At 36.1% G+C, this 26,902-nt stretch overlaps 1 long non-coding RNA gene across 13 annotated transcripts in view; it reads right to left on the bottom strand.

The window, feature by feature from the left end:
- The window catches only part of LOC308189037, a 166,403-nt gene that overhangs the window by 126,495 nt on the left and 13,006 nt on the right, over window positions 1–26,902 (bottom strand). For 11 of the 13 annotated variants that reach the window (XR_013945960.1, XR_013945961.1, XR_013945962.1 and 8 more), the window contains exon 2: window positions 24,078–24,199. This is a non-coding gene — a long non-coding RNA (uncharacterized lncRNA). Of the gene's footprint in view, window positions 1–21,927; window positions 21,977–24,077; window positions 24,200–26,902 lie in introns of all 13 variants that reach the window. The other 2 variants (XR_013945959.1, XR_013945969.1) reach the window with 2 other exon arrangements.

The raw sequence follows: 26,902 nt of genomic DNA, 5'->3' as shown, positions 1-26,902 counted from the left end.
ATTTACTGAAACTTAATATGAATCAAAATAATGAACAAAATCATATTTGCATACACAAAACGTAGTATCATAGACCAAATGTCTCAACAGTTATCTTTCATGAAAGATATGTCAAGACCAGAGAGGACAGACCACTGGAATAGACTGTAACATACTCAAAGTTTTTATTCTGTAATTATCTCCATTTTAAAGAGGGAAGTTTGAGAAATAGGATTCCACAAGAAGAAATGGGTACATCATACGAATGCCAGATTTAAATCTCAGTCCCACAGAGAGGGGGATCATCTTCAAAGCAGACTTGTTCAAATAAGTCATCTACAGAAACCTATCATGTCATGTCAGTTAATAACAGCTTAGTTTCAGTGAATGTTTTCACGCTACCTCATGTAAAACTTAACTAACTTTAACTAATTTTCAAAAATTAACTAGGAAAACAGAATATGAAATTGGAGAGGATTTTACATTCTTTTTTGCACCTGCAGACTTTTATACCATGATAGAATGAGAATTTTTATTTACTTATTTTACTGTGAGGGTGACAGAGCACTGGGACAAGTTGCCCAGAGAGGTTGTGGAGTCTCTTTCTTTGGAGATATTCAAAACCCACCTGGATGTGATCCTGTGTACGTGCTCTAGTTGACCCTGATTGAGCAGGGGTTTGGGACTACGTGATCCCCAGAGGTGAATCCCCAGAGGTGATCCCCTAGCAACCTCAACCATTTCGTGACTCTATGGTATTTTCATGACACAAGAAAAAAAGCACCACAGCAACATCTTCCAAAGAATTTCAATTTTCTGTTTTACAATTTGCTAAAGGACTCATCTCCCTAAAGTTCAGCAAAAGACTAAGTTACAAATAAAACATGGTTTTGTTGGAGAAACTGTTACATAATCTTAATGGAAAGTTTATGGCCAAACAACTCCTTGCAAACATGCCATTTCAGGAGCTAAAACCTGGCTACATTTGCATAATGTTCAGACTGATTAATCTCTGATGTAAGGATGAGCAAACTTAATAAAAGTAATATTGGGTGTCCAAGATTGGAGAGGAGAAGAACAAGAGAAAGAAAATTAAATGTCAATACTTGTTCATCAAATCATTATGAAAAAATTCAGCGGTACACTTTCACAGTATCTGGTAGCTATTTAAAAGCATTTTAATCAGATTTTAATGCAGCATATTGAATCAGTTTGTAATCCTTCTCCAAAATACTTCTCTATGCACCACTAAAGAGTTAAATACAATAAAGTAAGATGTATGCAATAGTTCCTCTGATTGACTTGCCTTGCTATTCTGTCTATCTTCAGATATGGCTAATTTGATAACAAAAATGCATTAAAAAAGGTCATTCAAGCAATATCTAATTTCATCTCATAGCTATTTTAACTGCTATTTAATGAAACAAAATACATTTTCCTAGGTGAATTTCCTAACACCAAACATGGTTTCTAAGTGATCTATTTCTACATGCAACCTCCAGAAAAATTTTTTGATCATTCCTTCAGAGTATTAAATTTCAAAAACACAGAACTCAGTAGTTCCCAAATGTATTTTTCAGAAGATAACATTTTAAAACTGTTTGTCTTATTTTTTTCCACAATTAAGCTGTAGGAATCTGGGAAGATCTGAGGGTTTTATGTTAATGTGAAAGGCCAAATGAAATTCATGAATTATCTTTGTTCTATCTAATGTAATGTGGCTTTTTTTCCTTTTTCCCAAATCCAGAGCATTAGTTTTAATTACTCAGAAAAGTGAATCATTGTTATGACTGATAACATATAAACATTGTATTAATTTATTTTCACTGTCCCAAAAAAGCTTTCTACACCTATTAACAGAAATTTATTCTTACAATTATAGGGTTTATTCAGTTCTTACTGAATTGTTGTTTTTCCTCTCATTAAGTAAAAAGATAGAGAAGATAGATTATGCGAGTTTGTAGGTTTTGCTAACCAAGGTTAGGAAATGTTTAGTGCTCTAATAACTATTTATATTTATGATTCATTCATTTCTAAAGATTTATTTTTGAGTAGGAATAATTAAGAGTCACATATTAAAAAAAAAAAAAAAAAAAAAAAAGCTTCCAAATTAGGAAATCTTTTTCCTGTGTAAAATAAAATATAATTTCCTATTTACTATCCAAAAATAAATAAATAAAATAAGGAAAAAAAAAACACCAGAAGGGATGTTCTGAAACGTCTTGGTTTAATTACTTTATAAAATCTGAAAATTTAACGATAAATTTAATCTCAAGTGTGTAAGTGCATTGCAAATCTTAATAAAATATTTCATCTGGTCTAGACAGAAAAGGTGCTCATTTTTCAAATCAGACCAACCATGTAGAAAAAAAAAAAAAAAAAGAAAAGAAAATTATTTATATAAAGAGGAAGATGAAAACCAGAAAATATTTAATAGATATCAACAGAATTACCCTTGCTTTACAGTCATGTAAGAGAAAAAGTACAACAATTAGTTCAACCTGGAAGATAATTCAACATTTAATTCAATAATGTTTACTCGTGCATAGTTAGCATAAACCTCTGAGTTATTTTGGGTTCCTGAAACATTCATGTTGAAGCGCGGAGTTCTTTTAGAAATCACTTTCCACTAATAAAGCAACTTAGTAAAGTAATGATGAAAGCACTGTCACAACACAATCAGAATTAGCAGCTGTGGAAGGTTCAAAACTAAATGCAAAAGTCTTTCTCAATTCATTCAAACCATCGTATATCATCTTCTAGCTTTCTACAGAAAAACAGTGCTTTTTTAGCATTGTTTTTCTCCAACCTCTCAAATGTCATGTATAATTCTCTCAACCCACTCACTCAATTTCTAATTCCTCAAATTCGTATTATTAACACTGAAATTCTTTTCTGGAAAGAGTCCTATCTGGCCATTGATTATATACATTATGGCATGTCAAACAATTCAAATTTTACATGATGAGATGCTAACCCTGACCATGAGTATGATGTCATGCATCTAAGCTTTGGGAAGCTTGTAAAAACAATAAAATGGCAGGCTAGAAACAGATCTTTAAATCTACTAGAACCTTTGAAAGCTTTTAAAAGTAAACATACTGATAGCTAACAAGCAAGGAACTGAGAATCTCCATTAGAGCTTTCGACTGAATTTATGTGATGCTTTACCTTGTTTTTAAAGGGAACTATTCTGAAGATAGCTTATGAAGCCCCAGCATCGTCACTACCAGGTGAATTAGAGAACAAAGCTTTGAAGTTCACTGTTGTTTCCCAACCCAAACGGGTATTCTGGATACAATAGAATCCAACATCAAAGGTAAACCTCTTCTGAACAGTGGGTTGGACCAGAGTTTAAACAGATTCCCTTCCAATCTCAACTGTCCTGTAATCTTAGCCTGTAACACATGCACCCCTTTTGCTACTTTGTATGTTCCTTCTTCAAATTTCCTACTGCTCCCACATTCTTCTGTTTTCTCACCAAAACCTCATACATGGAACAAACTCATCAGCTGTATCAAAACTACCAACCAAACAGTAAAGATATGATGCCTGTACCTGACAGCCTGATCAGGAAGAGTTGCACATAACAATCCTATGTGTTTCAGGCTCAGTTTGTCACTTGTTCTGAGACCATGCTCAAACGTGAACTACCTGCAATATTTCACAGGCTAGTATGTGCATAAAACATGTGGTTATGTTAGAAAGTTTTTCAAGCTGCATCAGCGTCTTCCTTGGAAACAGGCTAAAAAGAAAGACAAAGCCAGAAATTTCTCCTGCTTTTAATTGTGCAGGAGTATCAAATCAACTAGAAATGCAGAAACATAACACTACAATGTGAATTTTGTGACAAATTTGAGGACATAATTCTGAACTAAAAATCATAATTTCTTATGCTGGTTTTAATATTAAAACTGAATAAATTATATCAGAAACTATACTTATATGCATATTCATCTTTTTAGGAATATGTATAAATAGTTATTGCAAAGACCCTGTATCTTCCATAAAGAAACAGCAGAACAGAGGAATTTACAAATATTCCTATTAAAAAGTCAACTTTCAGTCACTGCATTGAATAAAATATTATTTAGTCTTTTTTAATTTTATACGTATGGTCTAGTGGTAGAAAAGTAACTGAGATTGCTTTAACATATCTGGTTACATTAATGTAAGATTACTGGAGAAGCTGTGCATTTTCTAACCCCTCATGCAGAAATGTTATGCAAATTATTTGTAAATGTGAAAGCCTTGGGAGCGAGGCTGCATTAACAGCTTCTATTACAAAGGTATCCTCAATAATTTACTACTCAGCCAAGGTTGAATTGGATATAAATTGTTTCTGTCACAACAAATTCTAAAGTAAATGCAGAGAGCACCATCTTCTGGAGTAAATGAAGCATTTACAACAGTGAAAGCAGAGCACTGATGTTCTGTTAAATAAATATTAATATATGCAACAAGCTTAGCAAATTGTTCTGTGAGCAGAGTAACCAATGAAGCATAGTTTCAAACAGACTCATGTACTGTGTCTCCCAGCACATAGTCCTTCCAGCCTTGCCAAGCTCCCTCCATGTCACTAGTGCCTGCCTTCCTCTCTTCCTCTTCCAGCATGATGCACAACTCTCTTCACAGAAGCTCCTTCAAAGAAGGGTTTTATTTCACTGGACTATAGCCATTCACACTCTGGCTAGTTCAGAGCCATGTGCATAGTCAACCAGTACACATGCTATTTGGCAAACTGGTAGCTGTTTATTGGAACAGGTAAACAGCTCTGAAAAAAAAAAAAAGTCCAAATTAAAAAACTACTGGGAGTTTAATAAGAAATTCAGGTTAATGGAGATATATTAGATTATCAGTTCAAAAACAATTGGCATAAAGCAGGTAGGATGTACCCAGTTAAAAAAAGAAAGCTGATATACCAAGTAAAAGCTTTGCAGGAAAGGACTGCGGTCCAGGACCAGCTGATCATGAGCCAGCAACAGGCTCAAGCAGCGAAAAAGCCCAATAGCACCCTGGACTGCATTAGGAGGACTGCTTCCAGCAGGTCAAGGGAGGTGATTCTTCCCTTCTCTTCAGCTTTGCTGAGACATATCTGGAGTCCTGGGTCTGTAACTGGGCTCCCCTGTACAGGATAGACATGGGCTTACTGGAGCAAGTCCAGTGTAGGGCCACAAAGATGATTAAGGGACTGGAATATCTGTTATATGAGGCAAGGCTGCAAGAGCTGGGATGGTTCAGTTTGGAGAAGAAAAAGCTCAGGGGAGTAAATACCTAACCATGAAGAGTTAAAAAAAAAAAAAAAATAATCAATCCAGGCTCGACTCAGCAGTAACCCATGATAATTTTATTTATTTATTTATTTTATTTATTTATTTATTTTTTACTGTGTGTGCGGTCAAACACTAGCACAGTTTGCCCAGAGAGGTTGTGGCATCCTTGGAGTTACTCAAAACCCACCTGGGCATGGTCCTGGGCAACATGGGCTCACTCACCCTGATTTGAGTTGGGGGGTTGGACTAGCATACTAGTTGGGATGGAGTTAACTTTCTTCATACCAGCCAGTATGGTGCTTTGTTTTAGAGCTGAAACCAAAACAGTGTTGACAACACGGATGTTTTAGCTGTTACTGAACAGTGCTTGCACAGCATCAAAGCCTTCTCTGTATCTCGCTGCCCCATCACAGAGTAGGTTAGGGATGAGCAAAATGCTGGAGGGGACACAGACAGGAGAGCTGATCGAAACTGACCAAAGGGCTACTCCATACCATATGATGTTGTGCTCAACAACAAACTTGAGGGAGCAAGTGTTTTTTGCCGAAATAGCCATTACACAGAGACTGGCTGGGCATTGGTGTGCTGGTAGGAGGTGGTGAGTGATTGATTTGGCATCACTTTTTATTTTCCTTTCTTTCTTCACCTGTTAAAATATCTTTATCTTGGCCTACAAGTTTTCCCTCTTTCACCCTTCCAATTCTCTCCCCTATCCCACTGGAGTGAATGAGCAAGTGATTGAGTTTGGGGCTTAGCTGGCCAGATGGCACCTACCCACCAAAACTAGACTATCTCCAGAGGTACCTTCTAGCCCCAGCTTTTCTGTGATTCTAAAATACCATACACAGAGCTGACTCACCAGAATCTCTCCCCGTAATACAATGCTGATTTTTCATCTCCGAAAAATAAAAATAAAAAAAAAATCCAAAAATGTGAAAATTGGTGTTCTGTGTATCTTTTTACCTCTGGCACCATTTTCTAGAGCTATGCATTACAGACAAAGCAAAGGTGAACACTGTATTCCTCCTGACCAGATGCTGAAGATCCCTGATGTAAAACTTACTTAGTATGGAAATGTGACTCAAATATTCTTTTGTCTTTAACTCTAAAGCCATACTGGCAGAAGCACAGAGTACAGGGCTTTCTAGCACAACATCAAGGTTCACAAACACATATACTCTACAATTCTCTCTCAAATTTCTAAGTTTTAATAGCAGGCATGGATTTTTCAACTCTAGACACGTTTCAGGTTTGCAAAACAAGTCAATTATTGAACCATCACTTTTCAGTATCATTTTCTTCAGATCCCCTCACACAAAATAGATACGTCTAACAGAATGACAATATTATTACAGCATTATTGTTCTGCTGAGCTGCAAACACTAAATTGGCTATGAGGTAGTCTCAGATTTATCTTCTCCATTAGAGGTCAGCAGAAGACCATCTATCTATATAGGGTCTGAACAACTCCCATTTCTTCTTGAAATTTTAGACCATTAAGCCAGCTGCAATAACAAAATGAATTTGACACTATGGGTTAGAAAAAGATAAGCCTAAAACATCACAATAACTATTGCCTATTCCACCAGGAAAACCTTCATTGCAGAATTAGTGTAGACAAATTTGATCACTTACAAAAACTGTAGAATTTGAGCAATTATTCCATGAAGACTAATGGCAACACGAACAGATGGACTCTTACAGAGTAGACATCCCTGCAAGATTGTTTTTTAAGCAGACAAAATGCAGTAGAACACTCACAGTTTTACAGCTTCTTCCTAATTTTTTTTATTTTTATTTTTTCAGAGGGAGGAGCTAGCAGCCAAGAGGCTGTACATGACTTCTTATCTCTCCTCATGTTTTCAGTACCACTGATGTTATTCCTACCTAGGAGACCTTCTAGACCAGATGACTGCAGAATTGGAGAGTTTTCAAAGCATCCCTTTCACTCTGTGTATATATACACAAAAACATACCATGTAAACACTGACAAAAAAAATAACGATACAAAATTAAGTTGATTATGAAATGGATTATAAAATTACACCTTCTATCTGGTAGCCAAGTACTCTTCCCAGGGTCTATTTTCACATTAAGCCAGTATTTATAAAAAGAAAAATGGGAATACAAAAAAAAACTTTCTAGAGAAAGTAACTTTTTTTGTACCCTAAATGTTAATATATTCTGTAAGATATGCAAAAACGAAAGGGAAACATGACTCGGTCCTGCACAGGTTTAAAATGTGACTTTTCATAGTACTTCAGGACAAGAAAAAAGGAACTTTATATTCTGGGAAAGGAAAGAATAACTGGCATTCCTTGTATTATATTCCAGGATACTGAGACTAGTCCCCCTCCTTCACTGGAACATTTCATGACATATTCATAGGATTTCATGATGCCCTCATGTATTATATTTTCTAGACAGAAGGATATAAAAATATACTAAATCTAAGTTGTAAAACCTTTCTGAAATACCAGAGTATTAGATACATTTATATTTTTTTTATTTCTTCTAAATGATGCCATATATCAATAAGACACACACAGACAAGAAAATGGATAAGTCTCATTAGAACTTTGCATGATTGGTGCAGTGAGACTCAGAAGCCTGAAACAGATCCATGTCACTAACTTTCTTATAAGGACCATACAAGAAAAAAAACATTTTTAAAACTCAATAGCCAGATTTCATTAGAGTACAAACCAGAGTACATAACTTTTTAGTTAAATCTAAAGCAGTAGACTAGATGCTATTATACTCAATCTTGTTACTGACAAAGAGGAAAAATGCCACATATATGGAAAAAAAAATAGCCTAAGATCTTAGCAACTTAACCAAAACACATCTGTGGTGTCTGGTCCAGTAATATTAATGCTGTATTACTGGAACTAACAGTTTCAATAATACGAATGCTCATAGTCCAAATGCCACAGTTAAGCCATATCAATAATACCACTGTTAAAACCACCATACAAGAAAAACTACCAGTACTTAAACTTTTTGTTAGTGCTAAGCTCTCTGTTCCAATGCCCTTCTGGATACTACTCCATCTTCCTCAAGGGAAAAAAAAAAAAAAAAAAAGAGAGAGAGAGAGAAAAAAAGAGAGAGAGAGAAAAAGAAAAAAAAATCACAGGCAAGGTCTTTGCCAGAAGGAGTTCACAGATAAGGTTTCTTCCCAGATGGAGCATATGTTGATGCTTTCTTACTCCTCAGTTTTGGGCTCACATTATGCTTATTTCTGCACATTGCCTCAGCACAGCCCATACCACCAGTGGTACCGCACAGCCCCAGCTCTAAGGATATCTTATACTATATCCTTCTCTAGTCTACTTCTGCCAGTTACCCTAACTGTGTACTATTTCAAATACACCTGAAAACTCATAGAGATAAATTCTGAGAAGCTTTAACTTTACAGAAGTTAAAGCTCCTCAGAATTTATCTCTATGAGTTTTCAGGTGTATTTTGAAAAGGAAGAACAGTGAAGTCTGTGAAACGGAAAAACAACTGAACCATCAAATTCATCTTTCCCCAGGAAAAAAAAAAACAGAGAGAGGTACTCACATAAACACATTAGGTTGTCAAATTCTCTGCCTCTATCAAGAAAAAATATTTTAATACACATAGAGAGACACATATGTACGGAGAAAAAATGAAAAATAAACTTTTATTTTAGTGGAAAAACAGGAAGTATATGTTTTCTTTTCTTGCCATCTTCTAAGGTGGAAAGCATCATACATTCCATGAGGCAAATATGAGACTGTAATTACTCTGTTTGTGACATCTCAGACTAAACAGAATTATTTTTTATATCCATTTCATTTGCTTTGTGAAACACTTGTATATGAATATAACACTTGAATATGAATGTATATGAAACGTTTGTAATGAAACATTTGTATAGTGCTGTTCTATGGTAGATTACATTCTATCACCCTCCCATATTGCTAGTCTTATTCTGACTCAAATTTCTGACTCATATTTCACATGAATGTTGCTAAAATAATTCCTATTAGAAAGAAATAAGAAAACATACAACTCCCTGCAAATCTCCTCCACTGTAACTCACCATGTTGAGGGAAAAACTCCCCCAAACCAACAAACTATGAAAAGCACACCAAGTGTAAAAGTAGTTTTCTAATGTAGTATGATACATTTACCAGCTAACCTGGTATTTTTAAAAAGCCTATAAAAATTTGTAAGAGGACTGGGCTGTCAGGTTACTAATGTGCACTGACAGAAAAGAGGCAGTGTGCCTGCATGCACAAACAAGCAGTGATTAGAAGGGATTCACTACCAAGTTTTACGTTCTGACAGAACAAAAAAAATGGTTTGTAAGTATTGCAATTATCTCTTTTCTATTTCTCATCCATGGCCTTTCCACGTGGTCAGAAAAACAGAGTAGTATTCAAAACTGCAAGTGTATAAACTGGAAGTGAGAACAGAATAGAACAAAACAAAACAGAACACTTGGAAGGGATCTTCAAAGATCATCTAGTCCAACCACCTGACCACTTCAAGACAAAACCTAAGATTTATGAGTTGTTTAGAAATTCAAATAAGCTATGAAAAGCAGCAATACTATACACCTACAAAAGTTTTATTTTAACCTTCATTTAAAAAATAGTAATAAATAAATTCTCAAATCAGTATGAAAAGGTAACACTGATCTAACAGAACACAATGTTAGATCACCTATAGCAAATGCACAGTGTCTATCAGTATCCATATCACCCAATGTTCCATCAGTCTTTCTCCTTGTATCTATATTGGTTATCCCACAGAAAAAAAGTCCAATGCCACCTGGTTTATTAGGTTAAAGATATACTACTACTAAAGAAGATTTCTTTTCCTCAGTAATTTACTTAGTATTTCTCACTAATTGTATTACAAGTAGCACTACCATATGTCAGTTCCACTAGCAGTAGTATAAGTTGCAGATAAGCCTGTCTGCCTGGCAGAATTATTTTCCTAGTTTACGAGACTGGCTGGAGCCTAAAAAAAGATATTTGACCTTTTCTACAATTCTTGGTTGTATTAGGTGCTGAAGTATGACGTAAACATTATGAATCTAATTCCACAGGCAAAACTTCCAAGGACCCTGAGATATATTTTCTGTGCTGATACTGTGAGAAATGGCTTCATCCTCTGAAAAATGTATTTTAAATCGAACACTTTTTCAGACCTATACTATCCACATCACACAAACTGCAACATCGAAAACAAACCACAATAGTCCAGGTCCTAGCTGTCCCTCCCTATTCCAGTCAAGCTTTCACCAGTGGATTTTGCTTGGAATTAATATCCGCCAGATTTTTGTTTATTTGCTTCCCATGCATTCCCACTCCCTGTGTCCACATTGTGTGTGTAGACAGTTATTTGCAAGTCAAACTCTCAGCTTTAAATTCAAGTGCAATGGCAAATACTGCTAAACAGTATTTCTTCTGTGACTTGGCTTCTTGCTTGTATGCTTTATTCCTTCGAGAAGAGCGTGACCAGACAAGGTAGATCTGGAAAGAAGGCAGTGACAGCTCTAACCCTGGATGAAGTGAACATGCTCCAAAGGAGAACTTCCCAAGTTGTCAATTACAGCAAGCAGTCATCGAATAAGTGGTCAGGCTGCAGCCCATGCAGAGACAGACATACAGGCAGCCGACATACAGGCCTTTGCGAGTAGAGGAAAAAAATGAACCAAAGGGGATTTTGCAAAATTTACAGTAACCCAGACAGCTACTGAATACACCAAAACCATGCTTGGATGCAAAATCCAGCCTGCAGTGAAACAAGGACTGACAGAGTCAAAGAATAGTTCAAGTTGGAAGGGACCTCTGGAGATCACCTGATCTAATCCTCCACTTGTGCAGGATCACCCATAGCACGTTGCACAGGATCACATCCAGGCAGGTTTTGAATATCTTCAGTGAAGGAGATTCCACAGCCTCTCTGGGCTGCCTGTCCCAGTGCTCTGTCACCCTCGTAATAAAGAAGTTTGTCCTCCTATTCAGATGGAACTTCCTGTGTTTCTTATACTGTTGCAGGGCACCACTGAAAAGAGTATGACCCCATCCTCTTGACAACCTCCCTTAAGATAGTTGTATACATCGATAAGGACTCCTGACAGTCTTCTCTCCAGACTGAACAGGCCCAGCTCTCTCAGCCTGTCCTCACCCTTTCTGAAGACCGGAGTAACATTGGCTTCCAGTCCTTAGGCACCTCTCCTGTTCTCTATGACCTTTCAATGGTGATGGAGAGTGGCCTAGCAATAACATCTGCTATCTCCCTCAGCACTCATGAGCACAGCCCATCAGGGCCCATGGATTTGTGAGTGTCAAGTTTACTTAAATGCTACCTTGTTTATTTAGATTTTTTAATTCTAATATATTAGGTAGTCATCCTATGAGAAATCACAAATGTGTAGGGTTATATTATTTTAAAAAGCCCATCTTCATTATCTCAAAATCTTTTGGGGTTTTATTGAAAAACTTACTACTACAGAAAGGTTTAGAATGATCAATTTGTAAGCGCTAACGTATTTCTCCTTAGGTTAATACTGTATGTGAGTACGTACATATAGCTATACTCAGATGAGTATATATCATCGTGCACTCGCAGCTGTTTCACTGTTTTCATTCCTGTTACCAGGACATAAGGTAAGACACCAAACCTGCAGATGACTTCAAATAAGTGTGTCTTAACTGCTTCGCTCCCAACACAACTTATTCTTTTCCTTAATCATTTCTAAACAAACTTTTCAAAATTTCTAGACATTTCATCCTACCTTTTTCATTCCTATTATACATACATAATAGTTTACATGGCTGTAAATCACAGAATCACAGAATCATCTAGGTTGGAAGAGACCTCCAAGATCATCTAGTCCAACCTCTGTCCTAACACTAACAAGTCCTCCACTAAACCATATCACTAAGGGCTACATCTAAACGTCTTTTAAAGACCTCCAGGGATGGTGACTCAACCACTTCCCTGGGCAGTCCATTCCAATGCCTAACAACCCTTTCAGTAAAGAAGTTCTTCCTAACATCCAACCTAAACCGCCCCTGGCGCAACTTTAGCCCATTCCCCCTTGTCCTGTCACCAGGCACGTGGGAGAACAGACCAACCCCCACCCCTCCACAGCCTCCTTTAAGGTACCTATAGAGAGCAATGAGGTCTCCCCTGAGCCTCCTCTTCTCCAGGCTAAACAACCCCAGCTCCCTCAGCCGCTCCTCGTAAGACTTGTGAGTAACACTATATATATATATACACATATATACATATATATATACACACATATATACATATATACATATGTATATATACATATGTATATATGTGTATATATATAGTCTTATATATATATACATATATACATATATACACATATATACATATGTATATATATATATTTGTAACAGTTTGGTGCAAACCTTTTCAACTTCCCAGGCCTTTATAGAGAGATGGAACAACCAGCAGAAATTCATACGGACTGCAGGGAAAGGGAAAATTTGAGTCCTTGTGCAAGAGTTTAAAACAATCACGTCTTGGGGGACACGAGTATCCCAGAGCTAAGGTTCATGGGAGAAACAGAAAACAGATCTGGGCATGTACAATGCATTTCAACATGCTTCTGTGTTAAGGACTGAAATTCTTCATAGCCATATCTACCAACTATTAATGACATAAGCCCACATGCTATGAGCAAATTGCTCCAAAGCTAGCAAGTCACAAACTAAACTAAAGTAACTGTTGTAGGATCTGGGAATTACTCATCAAATTAATCATCTTCATTACTCATCTGCATTACTCATCTAAATGACCTCTATGATATACTAGTGCACATTCAGTCATTGGAGCCAGAACATCTTCAATTTCATTTTCAGCTAAGTCCATTTGAACTTCAGAATTTGTCCTTTTATTTGGGTAAATAATGGGCCACTCCTCCTCAAAACTGAATACCTCTAATGTTCTCTACCCACAACAAGCCTAAAATTAAAAAAACACCTTGGTTTGCTTAACTTTCTATCAAGTAAGGTTACTCTTAATTTCCATCTACCTACCTAATGTGAAGTCAGCATATAAATTGATGGTTTAGAAGCACAAGAGACAAGAGTTCTCAAGCCTCTTAGAGTATTCCTGCACTACCTTTGTGCCCTAAAAACATTAGTGTCTCAGTACATACTGAAAATAGGGTAAAGGCTGAAATTTTAGTTTGCATGTTGAAATACACAGGCATTTATGCTTTTAAAAATGTGTATTACATGTATAAAGCTGCTTTTAGAAGTACTAATACTAGCACAGAACAGACTAAAATTTCAATTTATATATTACTTTACAACTTCTATACTAAATATGTAAAAGAATAATTTCAGAGTACTACACTAATTTTCAGCATACTGCAGTTTCATAGAATGGTTTCGGTTGGAAGGGACCTTTAAGGATCAACTAGTTCCAACCCACTTCCACCAAACCAGATTGCCCAAAGCCCCATCCAACTTGGCCTTGAATACTTCCAGGCATGGGGCACCCACAGCTTCTCTGGCAACCTGTTCCAGTGCCTCACCACCCTCACAGAAAAGAATTTATTGCTAATGTCTAGTCTAAATCTACCTTTTAGTTTAAAGCTGTTACCCTTGTCCTATCACTACACTCCCTGAAAAAGAGTCCCTCCCCAGCTTTCCTGTAGACCCCCTTTAGGTACTGGAAGTCCCTCAGCCTATCTTCATAGGAGAGGTGCTCCAGCCCTCTGATCATCCTCGTGGCCCTCCTCTGGACTCACTCTAACAGGTCCATGTCCTTCTTGTTCTGGGAGCCCCAGAGTTGAATGCAGGCCTCCCTACAGGTGGGGTCTCACAAGAGCAGAGCAGTGGTGGAGAGTCACTTCCCTCACCCTGCTGTCCACGCTGCTTTTGATGCAGCCCAGGATATGATTGGCTTTCTGGGTGGTTTTTCATCCACCAAATCCTTCTCCACAGGGCTCCTCATGACACATTAATCACCCAGTCTGTACTAATGTTTTAGATATAACCATGAATTATGTTACATCTAAATAATGATATTTTAATGCATTATAAAATGATTTATATACATATTTTAATATACTTTGCTCCCCTTAACAGGAGATTATATGTTGATCTCAGATAAGAAAAGAACAAAGGAAAGGAGAGAAGAGGACAAAGGAATCCTTCCAGATGTGATAGGTATCTATTTTTCCCTGAAAAAATGTAGCCCTCAGAGAGGATAACATTATTTTCTTTAGACAGATCTCTGTTTTAGGTTCCTAGCTCTGCAAAAATCTTTTCTCCAGATGCTGCTAATGGCCTCTGCCACCCAGAGCTGCTATCAAATGTTATAATAACCAATTATTCATTCTAGTGTCAACAGTAATAACTCCAGAAATCCATAAATAAATCATCATACTGAGTAAGTGCGCCAATATAGTTCAAAATTCTGAGCTGACACAGATATTCTTTATAGAAAGAGTTAATTTTAGGTCAACAACTTTTCTTCAGTTTTAGGCTAAAACAATGAGAGACATTACATATTTAGGAGTACAGAATACTGTCTGCCTTCTGGGCTTTAACAGCAACAGGAGCTGGTTCCTTTCCAAATATTCTTGTTCCAAAAGTTCTCCATTAATTTCAAGAGACTTCTTCCTAGCATAATTTAAAAGTATCTACATTGCTCTCTTTTTTTTCCTGCTCCTGCTAGTAGGATCTACTGCAACTTGGACATTCTCCTTCTTATACATTACCTAAAAGCAAATAATATCATTACTTCATCTGGAAAAAAAGTAGAGATTACTACAACATAAACTTCTTTATGCTAGGATTGTTTTCATCTCTTTTTCTGAAGACTGCAAGAATGTACGATGCACCTTTTTTTTGGTGGGTAAGTTTTGGGGAAAAAGATAGGAACAGAATATTCTTATGTTAGTGCAATACCTTCCATGCCAAAACCAACTTTCTGAAAATTCTGTCTTTTGAAAACTGCTTCTGCCAGGAGACAGGAAGGAGAATAAAATTTTTAAATGATGCTACCTCGAGACAGAAGCAGGCCTTTTTAAGAGGAACTTCCTAGTTTTCAGGGATAAAAGTCAGGGAACCAGTAGCAATGTCAGCTGAAGACACTGGGAAAAAAACAACAACAACACACACACACACAAAAAAAAACCAACCAAACAACAACAAAAACTTGTGCTTTGAAAATAAAAAAACACCCAAGTTTTAAGTGCATTATGAAGTAACACATGCATTAAAAACCCTGTTAAATGGTTTCACCAGAGAACACTTTGCCTAACTTGTCTTTCTCTCAAAATCTAAGGGTTTATTTCTACCACAGCTGAAAAACTGAGAAGTTTGCTGCCTCTGTAAAATAATACTCTTTTTCAAAATCCACACCAAAAATTCTTTACAAGTTTAGTGACAGATTTGCCGCTAGCAAGCAAATGAGTATCACAAGAAGAAACAAAAAATAGTGTGTATTAGCTTGCTCAGGGTTCTCTCCACCTCTATTACTCTACAGCATGACTTTAGAGCCCTGTAGTGATGAATACTGTAGGCTGATGGAACAAAATGTTGAAAACTTATCACGGAAAGCAGAACTAAATGACTCTGTGACCTTTCAGTGACATGCCAGCATAAGATAGTGAGAAATTTGCATGAAGTCTGAAAGGCTTTTTAAAAAATTTACCCAAATTTATTTATACTACACAGATTTAGATTAAAATCTTACTATTTTCATCAAATAGTTTTGTATTATCTTTCAGGAAAAGAAAAGCTGTTGCCAGAACATCCAAAAATTAATTAAAAAATTCACTTGAAAACACCCAGTTCAGAATTTCAATTCTATATGTTTTATTCAGGTTTAATTATATTTTGCATTATAGTAGAGCAGAAAGTGATTTTCATATTTTAAAAGAAAGGGATTTTTTTGTTTGGTTTCTTTAAAAAAGCTAGTACACCACTTGTCATTTAAATGAACAAAATAATGAATTGCAAATGGAGAGAACTCAGTGAAGCATGAGACCATTTCGCAAAATATTTATACATCCTTACAGATCCTTGTTTCCCTGGAAAGGTTATTTGAGTGTAAATGTGACATTTTGAAATGTGTGACTGCAGTGAAAACTAAATCAATCATAAGTCATTTATCCCTTCGTTACGAAATTTAATGTTTATCTTCATTCTCACTCTCATTTAAAGAGGTCTTGTCCCTGTAATTATTGACTTTGAGTCTGAGTACTTTTTCCAGGCAATTAACTTTTTCTTGCTTACATCTGACCCATATAGGGGTCTGTTCTGCTATAATAAATACATATTTTAATAAAATTAATAACCCATTTTCAGTCATTGATATGTAAGTATTTCTTTCAAATGGAATTCCACAGCATTCAGCACATTTATTGTATCTTTATCACTAATTTTATATCCTTTGCAATCATTTCAGGTAGCCAGACAAACTAGGGACTGTAGCTACACAGTCCCAATCTAAGCTTTTCTCCTGCTTGGGCTTCCACTTAAGACAATCAGTTAATAAGAAAACGAAGTTAGTCTATTCTGCTAGTACAGAGAATATATTATGTGTTCACTAACGTAAAATTTTCTGTTTGTGTTGTTCAGTTTCCCAACTTGTATTAATTTTACTTTTGCATACTTATTACCTGCACAAATACAATGCTCTTACAATTATACTCTCATATAAGGAAGATATCGTGTATTATACTCTCATATAAGGAAGATATCGTGTACTATTTTTGTACACAAATTGGGGAAACATTTCCCCTATTGCCATACCACCCCCACAAAACAAACAAATAAACCCACCGACCAACCATACCACTTCATGATCAGGAAAAGGTTGGTTAAAGGTTGTATGTATGTACTGGATCAAACAGGCAAATTGCATCTACGCTAACTACACTAGCATAAATCCTAACTGTTGTTTTCTTAACCAGAACTGTTTAATTCTAGCTTGGTTAGGTAAAAGGAATTTACATACATGTACACATGCATTCCTGATTCAACATAATATTAAAGGTGTTATCCAGTTTGGGACATGCATTTTACAAATGCTTTTTACTCTCATTTTACAATGCTTTACTTTTTTTTTTTTTACAAAATAATTAGTTTTGATGCTGCAAAAAACCTGCCTTTTCACCAAATGCATGGTGTCCTGATAAAAAATGGAATACAATTTAGGTCAGGCCAGAGCAGAAGCAGTTTTTTTTTGCTGCAGGAGACACCACAGAGAAGCAGTGTCAGGCTCTGCTGGCAGAAATTCTGACTAAATGGGGCAGGATGTATACCTTTAAGTTATACAACCCCGTTCTTCACCAGTGTCAGATAAGCAGGCTATGGGAAACTGCAACAGCCACTGAAATCTCTCATATAGGAAGGCTCTGTTACCAGTATTCCACTTTGTCAGCTGACTGGCCAGACCACCAGCTGCTACTGTCTATTCAGAAGCAAGGCCTGTGAGATGTTAATTATTTTGCTTCCACAATGGAAATGTGAATGATTTTGACCACTCAGATGTGTACCAAAGCTAGGTCAGAGAGGGGAAGGGTGTAAGCTTCAGTTCTGATCCTGTACTTACTTCCCTAGCCTCAGGAGCACTCATCTCTCCCTCAGTAAGCCAGACCTTCAGAGCACATACTAGGCTCGTACCAGTCCTTTGAAAAAAAGACAGCTTGTGATCCTGCTAAGGCCAGAATACACCTTCCACGTGGGTAATGTTCCTCAATAAAGAAGAATTCTGTTCAGTTATCTGAAACAGTAACACTGAGTATTTGCAAAGGCTAAACCAAATAACAGAGGAATCTGATGCATTTCCCTCAGATAATATATCTGGTTCCACAAGCCTTATGCAACTTGGATGTCTGAGTAACCAGAATTTCTGATCAGAATGGAAAGTAATTATTCTACTGTTGGGTTATCTTGAGATGGATAATTCCTTGTTAATGATAATTCCCTTACTGAGAAGAAAGTTTACGTCTTCAAAGTTATTATATGGGACAGTAAAACCAGTTTCCTTCCATTTCAGTATTGAAGTGAAACTCCAGCCTACCTGTCTAAGAATCAGAGCAGGTAGAGCTACTCTAAGCTGCTACAGCTGCAAGACATACTGCTTAAACCTGCCTTTTGTAACGAAAGAGCATCCCTCACCTCCACTGCACATACCTTTTGTTTTAGATCTGTGAATTATACATGGCATTACTGGAGGGTGCTTAGAGATTCCAAAGTGTGGGTGTGCATTGCTTTTGTGCTGCAGTCAATCTCTGAAAATACATTCTGTAATACTGTTTTTTGTTTGTTTGTTTGTTCTCCCCTTATAAATAAAGTCAGTAATTGTAGGGTCCAATTACTAACTGAATCAATTTTTCAGTTTCCAGTTGTTTGTAGGAGAGAAAAAAATAACATATTAATATCTAGTCTAACACAAATTCAAAGGATTGACAAATTCTACACTATGTTAAATGAGATCACCTGTAATCACCTATCTCATGGGACTCCTAATAATTTTTGTTATCACTGAATTTGCTATCATCTTTCTTTCATCCCGTTCACCACCACCACCATCCCAACAACAACAACAAAATCCTGTGTTGCCTTTGGGAAAGCAAACAAACAAACAAACTGACCACTCAGCCAGGAGGAAGCTCATGCCTTAAGCAGCTGGTCTCATTTCTGAGGGAGTCTGCTTTTTGGCTCCTTATCCAGCCTACAGATGACACTTCCCTGATCTTTGTCCTGTCCAGAAACTGTGCACTAGTGTGTCATGTTACACTGTGCCTAGCTGGCAATTCTCTATCTGCACCCTTGTACAATTTCCTTTTTTTTTTTTTTTTTTTAAATGACTATCAAAGATGTGGGTAAGGGAGAGGCCGTGACACTACACAGGAATACACATAAGCTCATATAATAATTTGACAACAGGTTTCCTACTATCTTTCTATTCTTTTGGAAATATTTCTAGAGACATTTACAATATCTGAACTTTGTAATTTTTGTATCATCTGCAGCATGAAAGTATAAAGCAAATTCATGTCTATATAACAGGATTTGAACAGGTCATCAACTATTGGTGGCATGGACACTGTAAAACATTAGGAAGAGATAAAAATATAAATTTGTGTCAAAGCTATGGAAAGTAGTAAGTCAAACGTTTCTGAGCTACTGAGTAGCTTGAGGACATACAAACCTGGAAAGTGATTACATATGTTTAATCTTATTTAGCAATTACACTTAAATACAGAAGTAGCTAGCTTATCTACTTCAATTTCTCTCCCCCCAGGCAGGGATTCTCCACCATATGCATTTATGCTAGGGCTTATAAGAACACGTGCTAGGCTAAGTTGACCTTTAAATACCAACAAATAGATGCAATTAATAATAATTAGAAAACCTTCAAATTTGTTTAAGAACTCTTCATGGTTGAGTGTTTTTCTGTTTTGCTTCTTTTTTTTTTATTATGTTTTTAAGTATAACTTTGTGTTAATTGCTTAAACATTATAGATATAAGAAACCACCTCCAACAATCTATCTGACATTTTATGCTTCCATAAAAACGCCCCAGGGTGCCCATTACTGTATGATATCAGCATGCATACTAAGCCCAGTGTAGGTGAGCTGTGTTAATATTATGCTTCAACAGCACACCCTGGAGTGTCTTATTGCTTAAATGATGGAAAGGTCAACCATTTACAGCACACTATCATGTTTCACAGAACAATTCTACATTATCATTCTCTGTTACCTCATCCTTTTGGGAAAAGTGCTTGCAAGGAAAAATAACAAACACAATTCAATTAAATCAGCTTTGCAAAAGTGCTAATATGCATCATAATCCTGTAGTTCTCTTTGGATAGCAAGTAAGGTCACATCCTTTCTATACCGTGTTACCATAAATTATGTATCAGTAGAAAATTCAGTAAAACCTCCAGTCAACAATCTATGCAGATATTAATATTTTTAAATAAAATGGAAGGACTGAATCTTGCAGAGGCTGGTATGTTTGCTGCAGAATATATTAAGGTTAACAACGAACAGAGCAGTATTGGGGGGGGGGGGGGGGGGGGGAATTTTAGCATTGGTGTGCCCTCACACATCTCAGCTGTTTCAGTGCAGGGACTTCCTGCAGACCTCCTGAGAATCTCTCTAGGTATGGCACACTATAATGGAGCAGAGTGGAAGAACCTGCAGCCAGGATGGATGTGGCATAATTGTTCCATAACTATATAGTTGAGGTCTCCAGAATTGTTATCCTAGTCATAATCTTTGGTAATAAGTATCCAAAAGGAGGACTTTTTTTAGTGCTTCCTCTACTTACCGTGTTTTTGATTAATTCAACCAGTCTGTCACGCAGCTGTTCTATATACTATGAAGACTGACACTGCACAAAATACACCTCCTGAATAGTACTTAATCTTTGACTCAGATTCAGCTTTGAACGGCCCTACAAGGATCTATCATAGAAAACTAAATATGGATTTGCAAGCAGAGTATTTTTGCTCAACAAGGTAAAAGCTCCAATTTTCTTGGCACTCAAACTGTCATCCCAGAACAAAAGAAATATTCTCCAGTTACATAGAGGGGATGCTGTTTATGACAGTAACCAGCATCACACATTTTGTGGTACTAAGGCTCTTCTAAGAAAGTATAGGATCCTTTTCCTCTGCCTATTGTTCTTGAAGGTGCAGCAGTAATCATGCCAAGACTCCCTGTGATGGGCTCTGTATCACTCTAGAAGAATTCCAGGAAGGTTCCTAAAGAAGCTGAATGCAAGTGAAACAGCCTTTACTCTCTGCAACAGACCACCACCACTTCAGCAACACCACCTCAGCTTGGCCTTCAAGATACATCTGAAGCCTACATACTATTGAAAGAAAGCAGACTAGCATTAAAAGAAACAAATCAAACCAAACACACAGCCAACTTTAGATCTGTCTACCATCCTTCTGATATTGTCTTCTCTCCACAGCCCTATCAGCCCTGAATCCCAATGCTGCTTTTTTTTGTTGTTGTTTTGGTATGTTCTATGGTGGTCAGAATACAGTAGGATCACACTGGAAAGATGTGAGGGTTCATCACTAGGAGTGATACCAAGCATGCGTTGGAATAAATGCAGTAGTGATTTCTCCTCTTTTCTACAAGTTCCATTTTTAAGTTAAAATAATGATTGTTGCAAATTCCTGAGTGCTAGTTAAAAGCAAAGTAGGAGAACTCTTTCATGGTTAGACAGTGCCAAAGAGCCACTATGTATACAAACGTACTTCAGTTAGAAGAATGCAAACTTTTTGGTGATTATAATAAGCATCAATGATGATGGTATCAGTAAATTTTAAAGTGTAGTAAAAGTTATTTAGAAGGTGTAGATTTTTCTAAAACTTCTTTAAAGTGGTCCCAGTAAGGCAGATCTCTTTTTTCCTCAACTTTCAACTTCTATTAACTTAAAACATTTTTTCATTAACTCTAAGAGGTTTCCTCGATCAGAACAGATTTAAAAATTCACATCTACTTTGAGTAACCATATCTTTAGTGTTTCATTTATGGGTTGCTATTGTTTCTTCTTTTGCTTTTCATGTCTTATGTATTTTTTCTGAAAAGCAATTGCAGTATATGTAAATATATATGTAAAAAGAAATAAAATAAAAAGCAAAAACTACATTTTGACATACCTTTCTGATTCTTCTTCTTTTCAGTACAAATTGGGACTTCTGGGGTACACTGGGAAAAAGCACAATTCAAATTCTACTGCATGTTAGTTAGGACATTAATTATCCGTACAATTTTGAAAATAATTCATCAGTAAAATGTTAGTTCTTTTTCTACACCTAAAGGGAAATGCTTCCTTTGCCTGGTGCACAGAGATAAGAAACAGTTAGGTATTTCTCCTAGTTTTTGTGCCCTATCCAAGCATTAGGCAGGCTACTATTATCTTGAGACCAGCAGAAACCATAGCCAGTGTGTTCACTTCCCAACGCATAGTTCGTAATAGAAATAAAACCAAACACAGATGTTTCAAGCATCATTCATTAAATTCAGTAGATACTTACAAACAGATCTTTTTTTTTTTTTTTACTAAAAATGCATATGTAGACACACATATACCAGTACAATATTTATTTTATTTTAATACAAATATAGGAAAGTGAATCTCAGAGGGCCTCCATGTAACAAAACTCAGACCACTCCCCCCTTTCAAGAACACACAAGTTTCTTTGACTCCAAAGGTAAAGCAGAACGCTTCATGCTTTAAAAATCTACCTCTAACCCTGATATACTGTGTTTATAAAAGAAAACATAAAAGTAATCATGAATATAAGCTTGTTCTTTAAAGTAATTCTAGAAAATTCCCTTTATCAATATCTTAAGGCCTTCCCTTACAAATATTCCTCATGCAGAGCTATCACAAGACTACACCGAAAAACAGGCATCCAATGCAGATTTAAAAACAAACAAAAAACACTCCAAATGCTAGAATTTATGCACTCAAGTATTTTGATTTTGTATAACATTCAGAGCAAGGCAATACTTTAATCAAACAAGTCCATGTTGAAGCTTGGACCAGCTATAAACAATCTTAACTATATCAATCCCACTGTCATGTTGCTGGGTTCAAAGCACCCATATGACCAGCCTTGAATTCTGCGAAGTCATGATGTTTCAGACTTCAGTATAATAGACAAGTTAATTTTAGAAGTGTTAGCTCTGTCAGGCAAGTATTTTGGAAATTCCATTTTTTTTCTTTCCTTTTTTTTTTTTTTTTAATAATATAGTCATATTTTATCACAAAAAAAAAAAAAAAAAAAAAACTCAACCAACCATTCTGTCTCCAAATTCCCCCTTAAGGCCTCTTCTACATGGCATATTCTAAGAAAGTCTCCCCTCTCTCTGTTAGGAATTAACATCTGCTTCCTGAAATAACAGAATTAGTCAGGTATTTATGGATCCTTTCCCACCAAAGGAAAAATAGTCAAATAAGTCCTCTGCAAATGTTGAAAGTCAAGTAGCATCCAATATGATAGCGTAAATATAAAATAGGTGAAGTACAAAGATGAAGAAGCTTTCCTTTCTAATATCATATATGTAAGAGTGAATTATAAAAGAAGATTCACTGAACTTCCTTTGGGTATTTCTGTGTAATATACTAACTAAACAGAAAAGATGTAAGTAGCAATATATATATTTTTTTCCCCCAAATCTTCAGACCATTAATCTGGAGGAAAGTGTTACTACAAAAGCATCAGCAAAGCCAAACAAGAAAAGTAAAGTTGTGAAATTACAGGAATGCATGCAGGTATGGTTGCACAAACACAAATACCCAAACTATATGAGGGATGTAGTCTAAGATGTGCAGGTTGCACAACCCTTCAGATACTTGGAAGCATTACTCCACTAAGACAAACCAGGAAGTGTAAAACAAATAAAATGCACATAGTGCCTTGGTATTCATAATCCTTGACAAAAGGTGCTCCAGTAAAGCTACTGCATCTGGTCAAATAACGAAGGTAGCTTGCAGTAAACTGTAACAACAATGAAAGAACTCTGCTAATGGCAATAAAGGGTCAAAGTGGCAGTTTCAAAGTTTAATTACACATAAGATTTTCAAGGCAAATTAGCAAAGCATCTAAAACATCCTTCTCCATACAAAAAATGGTGACTCTCTTCCTGTCAAGAATTCTAACTCCAGATTTCTACAAACAGAAATAAATCTTGGAAAATAGGCAACAGATAAAATAATAATTTTGTTGATTCTAAGAATATTTTCCACAATACTACCACCAAACATCCCCCGCCCCCACATAAAAGGTAATAAAATACTTACATTTCACTTACATTTACATCAGCCACTGAGAAATTAGATAGGATCAGGAAAGGGAGAGGGGCAGGGAAGAGAGGAGCCTGCTTCTTATTCATCTTTCAGAAGACTGACTGGAAGATTAACATCTGTTGAGAATCACATAGACATTGACAGATCAAGTCATTTTTCCTTCACACATAAGTATTAAATATGGACATGTAATTGAACATACCCAAGCTGTTTAAATCAAATAAATGTTTTAAAATAGCTCTTGTCCTTAAGAATTTCTTAGGCTATACACTGAGAAACTACCACCTACTATTATTAGAATCCCTAGTAACACAAAGAAAGTAGTTACATCAGGATATTGTTTTGAAATTTGCTTGACTGAAAAAACATTTACTGTCATAGTTATCCTGGAAGTGGGAAACTAAGTAATAGTTTATGAGGCTAATTATACAATTATGCTAATGCAAGTATATTCCCAAGATGACTTGTGAACGTGAAAACATATAGCCATTCAATTCTTCAAAGGAAGGATATAGATTGGGGTAGGTAGATCTCTTAGAGAGGTAAAAACCTTAACAAAAATAATAAAGATAGATATCTGAATCCTTAAGCACAGTAGAGAACTAAGAAAAGAAAAAAAAAAAAAGAAAGAAAAAGGATGTTCAGGAGTAAGACTAAATCTTTGACCATTTTCAAATTGTCTGAAGACAATATTCTCACTTCATGAGTAGGACTCCTACATGATATTGATAACTACCATTGTCAATGAAGAAGGAACCACATATGACCTACTTCAGTGAAACACAACATTAGAACAGCCTATTTAATAACTTTATCAATAAGCCACAGAAAAGACTGAATACACCATCAAGTTTCCAATGACACCAAATTAAAGGGAATAGTCAATACTCTCAAGGCCATCCAGTGAAGGGTTCCCAAGCAGGTCATATCTGAAGTATTTCCATGTGAGGAGAGGTCAAAGGCCTGCGGCTTGCTCAGCTTGGCTTACGAGCAGCTTTCAACACCTATGAGGAATCACTGAGAAGATGTAGCCAGGCTTTTTACAACAGCGCATAAGTTAGAGGAGAAGAGAGAATGGATATAAACTGAAAAAATGAGTTGATATATGGAAAAACAAGCCACCATGGGGACAGTCAAACAGTGGAGCATGTGCACAAAGAGATCTAGTAATCGCCATCCTTGAAGGTTTTCAAGATCAGGCAAGACAAAATACTGAGCAAGCTGTTCTGAATCAATTGTTGGCACTGCTTTGAGGAGGATGTTATGTTAGATGATCTCCCAAAACCTCTTCCAACCTGGTTAAAGAGCGAAGAAGTATAAACTCTAGAGGGTCACTGTAAAGAAAGGAGACTTGGTTCCCAAGGGGAGCAAGTGAGTCATGCTCTTTATACCAGTTCAACTCCTGGTTTGAGGTGAGTATCTTCTTTGCAGTAAATTCAGGACTGATCAGCAATACCTTTGAAACAGTAAAAGGCAATTTCCAAAACAGCAGCCATAAAACACCATCCATAGCTTAAGTCTGGCAATTTGATGAAAAAAAAGACTTTTATTTTGTTGTTTATTAAAAAAAAATCAAACCTCAAAAACCCTTTTAAGAATAGATGCTTAATCATGATTATCAAAAAACAACACACACACTCTCCCACTAAGCTACAGAATCATCTAAATTGTAGAGAAATACACAAAAACGGGTAATACATTTTCTTAGAGGCTTTATGTTCTACTACAACATATTTCTAAAACAGTAAAACTTCAAAGAAATCTGACCAGAAATATTACATGTGCATTTTTGTACGCACACACACACATTCAACTTTACTCTTAAGAAAGTTGGTATTTTCCTCAAATTACTAAATATTAGTCTGTTTCCAAATAAAAATAGTAGTACTAACAATCAGGAGTAAGATACAATGTGAGAAAACATTCTGCAGCGATTGACAAGCTAGCAGCAGGCAGAGTTAGTTGGCCTCTTCATTTTTCAATATGCAATCAGTACTGCTCTTCAGATTTTCTTACTTTCAAATCTCAGTGTTAACTTTATGCTTACTTTTCTAGATGCTGATATTGCTTTTGTCCTCAATTTATCTGCCTCGTCCTTTACTCTCACAAAGTCTTTTATTCACCATATCAAATCAAATGATGGTTACTGATGCATTAACCAGTTTTCTCTTTATTTCACAGATAATATCAAGAGGGACAGAACAGAATTACAGTGATGCAAGGACAGAAGAAGCATTCAGCTGTCTTGATTTGTTACTAAAGCCTTCTGCAGTTTTGTTCTGCAGATCAGGTAGTTCATTTCAGAAACAGATCTTTTTATTACAAAAGTCTATTTGCCAAAGGCAGTCAGTTGGCATCTACACAGTTTCATGAGGGTTACAGCTCCAGACCACTGTATATTAGTATGCTTTTCTCTCTTACCTCTTAAAAAAAAATCATTTAAATAATTTAAATGAATTAATACCATAATATAAAACCGTTTTATAAAATCATTCTCAGCAGTTATCATATTTTTATCAGAGATATGATAGCTTACAGTTATAATACAAACATAAGAGCACAGAGCTAACCAAAACAAAGTATTTGTTGAAAATAGATTTCCTGGTAGTAACTGAACTTAACTAAATCTAGGTGTTTTAGCAGAACAGGTTTTAGAGTTATTTGTGGATGATCCATTAACACATATAGTTTCAAATTCTCAGCCTGAAGTAATTATATAATTATTCAAAACTTTATGGTTAGAATTTTAATCAAGTTTGAGATTGTGTTGCAATAGATGCAGCTGAACTATGCAGAAACATTTGTTCTAGAAACATCAT

The sequence above is a fragment of the Anser brachyrhynchus genome (assembly GCF_964034855.1).
Source record: "Anser brachyrhynchus genome assembly, chromosome: 2".
Classification (NCBI taxonomy): domain Eukaryota; kingdom Metazoa; phylum Chordata; class Aves; order Anseriformes; family Anatidae; genus Anser; species Anser brachyrhynchus.
Note: the sequence above shows the minus strand (reverse complement) of the source record. Positions and strands in the feature narration are given on the sequence as shown.